This window comes from Triticum aestivum, chromosome 7A (genome assembly GCF_018294505.1).
Source record: "Triticum aestivum cultivar Chinese Spring chromosome 7A, IWGSC CS RefSeq v2.1, whole genome shotgun sequence".
In the NCBI taxonomy this organism is placed as follows: Eukaryota; Viridiplantae; Streptophyta; class Magnoliopsida; order Poales; family Poaceae; genus Triticum; species Triticum aestivum.
In genome coordinates, this window is record NC_057812.1 from 23160580 (window position 1) to 23168123 (window position 7544).

Genomic DNA, 7544 nt, shown 5'->3' on the forward strand with positions numbered 1-7544 from the left:
AACTTCGGTACATCAAAATGCATAAACTCATAATAACTGTCATCGTAACGTTAAGCGTGCGGACCCTACTGAGACACATCTCCGGTCAATAACCAATAGCAGGACCTGGATGCCCATATTGGCTCCTACATATTCTACAAAGATCTTTATCAGTCAGACCGCATAACAACATACGTTGTTCCCTTTGTCATCGGTATGTTAGTTGCCCGAGATTCGATCGTCGGTATCCAATACCTAGTTCAATCTCGTTACTGGCAAGTCTCTTTACTCGTTCTGTAATACATCATCCCGCAACTAAGTCATTAGTTGCAATGCTTGCAAGGCTTATGTGATGTGCATTACCGAGAGGGCCCAGAGATACCTCTCCGACAATCGGAGTGACAAATCCTAATCTCGAAATACGCCAACCCAACATCTACCATTGGAGACACCTGTAGAGCTCCTTTATAATCACCCAGTTACATTGTGACGTTTAGTAGCACACAAAGTGTTCCTTCGGCAAACGGGAGTTGCATAATCTCATAGTTATAGGAACATGTATAAGTCATGAAGAAAGCAATAGCAACATACTAAACGATCGGGTGCTAAGCTAATGGAATGGATCATGTCAATCAGATCATTCAACTAATGATGTGACCTCGTTAATCAAATAACAACTCTTTGTTCATGGTTAGGAAACATAACCATCTTCGATTAACGAGCTAGTCAAGTAGAGGCATACTAGTGACACTCTGTTTGTCTATGTATTCACACATGTATTATGTTTCTGGTTAATACAATTCTAGCATGAATAATAAACATTTATCATGATATAAGGAAATAAATAATAACTTTATTATTGCCTCTAGGGCATACTTCCTTCACAATGGCACCCAGCACTTGCCTTGCCCTAATAACAATTCAGAGTGTAAATCGCAATGCCAGCTTAAGAAAAATAACATGGAGAGTAAGCAGGAAACATAAAATTCGACTGCATATCCAATCATCCTTGCATTCATTTATAAATATCTTTTTATTCCATGCAATCACACTCTATTTTCTATCCATGGCAATTCTTTATCCATCCATATTACTAGTTGTTCTGCAGACTCTTTTTATTGAACATAAAACCAATGAACTAGCTAGAGAGCTAAGAGCCCAATCAAGAGAGCTTTTTCTTTACCAACATTGCATAGAGCTGACTTCCTTTCAGGTCAAAGCTTTAACATATAGAGATGGTGACCTGATCTTTGTAGCTAACCCCTCATCTTCAGATCAATCACAACCACACAGATATTGTCTCAGCTATGCATATGGAAGGCGAGATCTGTGAGTTGGAACGCGGCGTGTATACACCGAACCTCTTCCTCGCGGCCTACCACTGTGCCAGCATTGGTGCTCTTATCTTCTAAGAATTTCCAGGTTGTGTTGCAGGCCACCTGATTTGACATCACATCCCACAATCCATCACTTGCAAGGATCACGAAATCGTCATCCTCCGACCTCGCAGTTATGGTAATTTCCGGCTCCCATATCACTTCAGGCTTGAGGAGCGTGTGCCCTATGAGTATAGTTCATTATTTAATGAGGTGTAATACCTTAAGCATCAGTACAAAACATATATGAGAGAAAAATCAACTTGTTGTAGAAATGAATAACCTTTCGAAAAAAGTAAAATTAGTATTTATGTTCTTTTCTTTTGGGATTAATCAGGAAATCAACTCTCATATATCCATCAAAACCAACTAAGTACCGACTTACGAAAGATATTATCAGAAAACAACAATGTTCAAATAAAGGGAATCTGAACTATCAATTCAAGATCAATGTTAATGCAACAATACATAATAACAACCTTGCTAAAGGTAAGACTATTAATGGGTTCAGATTCATGGTTTACCAAGTATGGTTGTTAAAGGCAAGATTGCTAAAAGATGCTCAATGCAGTATTATATCAGATCATAGGATGTAACTACAATAAATTCATGAATTCACTACATATTATCATGACTGGCCCCATCTTGGTACTATGGAAGCATGCTCCAGAAATTAGAAAACAATTGTGCCCATTGGTACATCTTGGTACCCTATGATGTGTATGTATTATCACTACAATAAATTCCATAGTATCCATTGGTACTATGGAAGCATGCTCCAAAAATTAGAAAACAATTGTGCCCATTGGTACATCTTGGTACCCTATGATGTGTATGTATTTAACATAATTGGACATTCTATAATTTTATTTTTATCAGAGGCCTACTGTGTTTCATTTGTTTGTTTAAAAAGTAGTATAAACCCCGCCTTCTACATCCCTTTCTTGGCACTAAAATGCAAGGCAATGTTTTGATTTGCTTTTTCCATTAGAAGGTCAGACAAGGACGCGAAAAAGAAATATTCCTTTTTTATTATGTTTGTCTGGATGTTATTTTTGTCTTTATGTAAGAAGGCTATTTTTTTCTTGTACATTCATTTGCTTGTACTCCGATAACATTAATGTGTGACTCAAGCGGCTTAAAAATCCTCAAGAAGGATTCCCTTGGTGGAGTCCTCATTGTTGCGCAGAAGCTTATTTGTTGCAACGATGCTCTTCTCGGTGTGGGTGGTTGTCATCAACAATACTGTTAGTGTTTTTTTGTGTTGCAACCTCTGTCCTATAAAACTGCCTTTTCTTATCTAAATATAGGATTTTCTATTTTGAACAGAAAAACATGTGGGTATGAAGCAAACAACACTTAAAAAACTAATCATGTGACAAATGGTAGTTTTGTATATAGTAGCCATTTATTTAAATTTACATATAAGGCAACACGCACACGAAAAATGGAAAAGGACCCCATAGGTGGTGATCGTCTGTTGGGGGTTGCCTCCAGCCAACGATGTGTTCGCTAGGGGAGGACCCCTGCAGTGAACGAAACTCTTTCTGCTCATAGTTCGCTAATAAGGAGGTCCCTCTTGGTTGACCCATGGGGCATGCACGGGAAAAAAGATAGGCCCAATTGCCTCATTTTTTAGAGAAGTTTGCCATAAACAAAACTTACAAAAATCCTAATGCATAAAAAGCCATAGTAAACCATAAATTTACATTTCCCATGCTCTAAGTTATGTAAAAAATCATCCTATACTCTATAAAAGGCATCCAGTAATAAATCATGGAAAAAAAATTAGAACATGTATTGGTCACCTAGCAAATTAAAAGGAGAAATTGATTCTCACAAAAGCATGTTAAATTTTGAAAATTGTTGTTGTCATCGCATACCCTGATTTAACAAAAAAAATCCATTTCATAACAATTACGATGGAAACCAGGATTTTGCCAAGGAAAAATGTGAAAAACAAGATATATTGCCATGGTTTCAAATATATGTTTTTTGACAAGGAATATTCGAAACAAGTTTGCCACTTTATGTTCGATAATAATTTTCCACGCCATTCAATCTTTTTACCATGCTTTGTTGAATAAAATTTCCATGGTGTGAAATTTCTTGCCATGGTCCAAAATAATGTACAAAAAATAGGAATTTCAAATGGTTATGTTCAAAATAAATATGTCATGTAGTGTGAAATTAAAATTGCCATGATGAGTAAAACAAAACATTGCATGGTCCAGAAAATAGGTTTCCATACATAAACATTGTAATCTTGATTAGGTAATGGATTTTTTTTCTAAAACAACCATGTGACAAACCAGAAACTTCTCCAAAATACCATAAAATTGCCATCGTACCTAAAATAAAACTAGCATGGTCAAATTATCAAACTTTCCATGGTATAACGAATAAAATTGACATTGTTTTCAAATTATAATTTTTTTATGCTTACTTCAATAAAACTACTATAGTCTAATTAATTAATTTGCCTTGTTCTAATAAAATAAAAGCCGTGGTATGAATAATAAAAATAGTCATGGTACCTAAAATAAAATTACCTTGGTACAATTGATAAATTTGCAATGGTCTGAATAATATAAAAGCCATGCTACCTATAATAAAAATTTCACATGACAATCTTTATGAATTTTGTTCTCTAAGAAAACACACGGAAACTTTTGGGAAATTGTAAAAGGGTGCATGTCAAAATTTGTGATTTCTTTCCTTAAAAGGATGGAAATTTTAGGAAATTTCCATGGGCACGTGGCAAAAGTTAGGGATTCTGCTTTGTAAAAACACAACATATTTTTGAAATTTATAACTTGGGAGATGGAAAATTTAGGAGCTTTGATCTTTAACAAAGATGGCATATGTATCTAATGCATTGGGCAAATGGTAAAACTATGAGATTTGGTCTTTGAAAAAAGATGGAAAATTTAATTTTTTGTCGTGTCTTCAATATAAAAGGATGCCCCCATAATATTCATATTAAACTTGCAATCCAAAGAAACATTCTGCCATGATGAAATAACACTAAACGTTTTCAAAGTCATTTAAAAATTACCATATTCTAGAGATCACAATTCTCCCCTAAAATTTCCATGCAATTATTCCAGTAATTTTTACATAAAAAATACCCTGTCCTATAAATTACTTTTTCATAATTTTGCCTTGTAACTATTAGAACATCTCTAAATTTTTTCCATGATGTACATCATAAACTTTTTATAAATTTTCCATATGATCATTCCTAATTTTTTCTCTTCTAAATTAGCCATGTTACAATTCATAAATTCTCCATTTCACTTTTACAAATTTCTCTATTTTTTGTTGTGATGTAGTAAACCAATTTGCAATTTTTTAGGGGGCAAATTTTATCGATAACTTGTCATGTGCCATAGAACAGAACCACAAAGCCAACAGCCTAAATATGACAGAAACGTGCCATGGCAACACTTAACACACTTGTGCAAACAACACAACAATCCTAGGGGAATCATCTTCCACAACACATACACATGATCAAATTACTATAGCTAACAAATAGTATATGAAGATTAACATCAATGTAGCTGCATCCCTAGAGCACATCAAAGGGCACACAACACTATACTACAAGATCTCTTTGACACGAACTAATTGCACACTGATGTTTCAGGAGCGATGCGAAAGTGAAATTCATGCAACGAAACATGATGAGAAGTGGCCTGACCTATATGGATGATGAAGACGGACCTGAGCTTAAAGCTGGAGGGGATCGCGCCTACCACCTATTCACCCAAGCAGCCCAGCATGGTCGTCGGTCAGGAATATCATGGTCGCGCGCTCCTCCGGCCGGAGCTCTTCCCCATGGTTGTGAATGGATGAGGAATAGAGATGAGTGGACATCGGTCACGTCCAATTCATCTATGAGCATTCCCATATAGACAACTCAAGAGCGAACCGTTTTTTCTGACATGGCAACTCAACGTGCATCAAGATTGGTGCACTCAATCTAGCGGCCCTAGAGTCGTTCTCTGGGAGGAGCCAGAAATCTGACATTCGCTACATATCATTTCTATAAAAAAATGTCCACTCTCTTCGATATATAGGCAATGCTAACGAGAACAACAAAACATGATGCTTAAAAACAAAATGACACACTAGCAGCTTTGGTCAAATTAATGGCGAAAAGCAACATATAGGCTAATGACAATCAACACAGACACTGACCAGTAGCAAACAAATTTAGGAAGGTGGCTTGTTTGCTACTAGTAAGTAGTAACACAACACACATGACAGATGTGTGCATGGATCGGAAGGGCAATCGAGTGAGAATGTACCTAGCGCGCACGTCTTGGCAAGGATCCCCTGCACGCACAGCTGCCCGCCTTAGTTGAACACCACGCCGCCCGCCGCTGTGACATGCGCCATCTCCTCCGGTTGGTCCAGCTGCATCCACGCATCAAGCTAAAATTTGTCCAGCCAACCAAAGGAGAGAAATACTCCTACATACACATGATGCACTATATCTCACCCTGTGATCCTGGGAGAGAGGGCCGTCGCGGGAGAGCACGGCGCGAGAGTCGCCGCAGTTGGCCACGATGATGCAACCGCGTACCAAGAGCGCCACCACGGCCGTGGACCCACCTATGGTGCCCCGTGGCACCCCCGACGCCCCCAGCTCGTCCGCCCGTGCAAAGCTCCGTGTCAGTGCGGCATTCCAGGTGTGATGCTCCGCCTCTTCGTCTTGCAGATGCTCCTTCGGGTAGGCTGCAGCCGCGCGGGCCAGCTTGTCCGCCAGGATTGCGTGCATATGGTCCCTGCACGGCACAGACACCTGCACCACAACGCTCAAACATGTATAGTCAAGGTGGAGTTGGCACGGGTAAGATAGGGGATCTGCGGTTGCCTTACCTCGGGGCCACCGTGGCCGTCAAAGACGGCGAAGAAGTGCATGCACGAGCCGTCAACCCAAGTAAAGAAGGACGGGAGCAGCGACACCTTGTCCTCCATGATCGTCCGGTAGCTCCCCAACATCCCAACCGCCCCGTATGCCCCGCGCCACCGGGCGGCAAGTACCACGCCGGGACCCTCCCTTTGTTCGGCTAGCTGAGCGGAGCGGGGGCGGCGTCGGTGTAGGAAGCGTTCCTGGGAGCCCAAGGCATGGTCGGCTCCCCCCTCACCGGCCGCGGGAAAGTTGTTGGCGCTGTTGCTGGCCATCACAACGGATTTGTCACACGAAAGAGGAGCAGGTGAGCAGGGCGCGCGCGGGTGCCGAAGCAGTAGAGTATCCCCCTAACAAGCAACCCGCCTAGAGATAGAAAGGGAAGAAACTGAAGGAGGAAGACAGAAATGGACGACCGAAGCAGTGCAGAAGAGGAGGAGCAGGACCCGGTGGAGGAGGAAGCTCTCTTGCTCAGAAAAGGAGGGGGTTATTGAAGGAAATATGCCCTAGAGGCAATACTAAATTTATTATTTATATTTCCTTATATCATGATAAATGTTTATTATTCATGTTAGAATTGTATTAACCAGAAACTTAGAACATGTGTGAATACATAGACAAACAGAGTGTCACTAGTTTGCCTCTACTTTACTAGCTCATTGAATCAATGATGATTATGTTTCCTAACCATAGGAATGAGTTATCATTTGATTAATGGGATCACATCATTAGAGAATGATGTGATTGACTTGACCCATCCCTCATCTTAGCACGATGATCGTTTAGTTTGTTGCTATTGCTTTCTCCATAACTATACATGTTTCTATGACTATGAGATCATGCAACTCCCGAATACCGGAGGAACACTTTGTGTGCTACCAAACATGACAACATAACTGGGTGATTATAAAGGTGCTCTACAGGTGTCTCTGATGGTGTTTGTTGAGTTGGCATGGATCTAGATTAGGATTTGTCACTCCGATTGTCGACGAGGTATCTTTGGGCCCTCTCGGTAATATACATCACTATGAGCCTTGCAAGCAATGTAGCTAATGTGTTAGTTACGGGATGTAGCATTACGGAACAAGTAAAGAGACTTGCCTGTAACGAGATTGAATTAGGTATTGAGATACCAATGATCGAATCTCGGACAAGTAACATACCGATGACAAAGGGAACAATGTATGTCGTTATGAGGCATAACGATAAAGATCTTCGTAGAATATGTAGGAACCAATATGAGCATCCAGGTTCCACTATTGGTTATT

General features: G+C 39.9%; 1 pseudogene; it reads right to left on the minus strand.

The window, feature by feature from the left end:
- Nucleotides 1-1280: 1280 nt before the first annotated feature.
- LOC123152866 (probable protein phosphatase 2C 37) lies at nucleotides 1281-6344 on the minus strand (annotated as a pseudogene).
- Between the last annotated feature and the right edge of the window lie 1200 nt (nucleotides 6345-7544).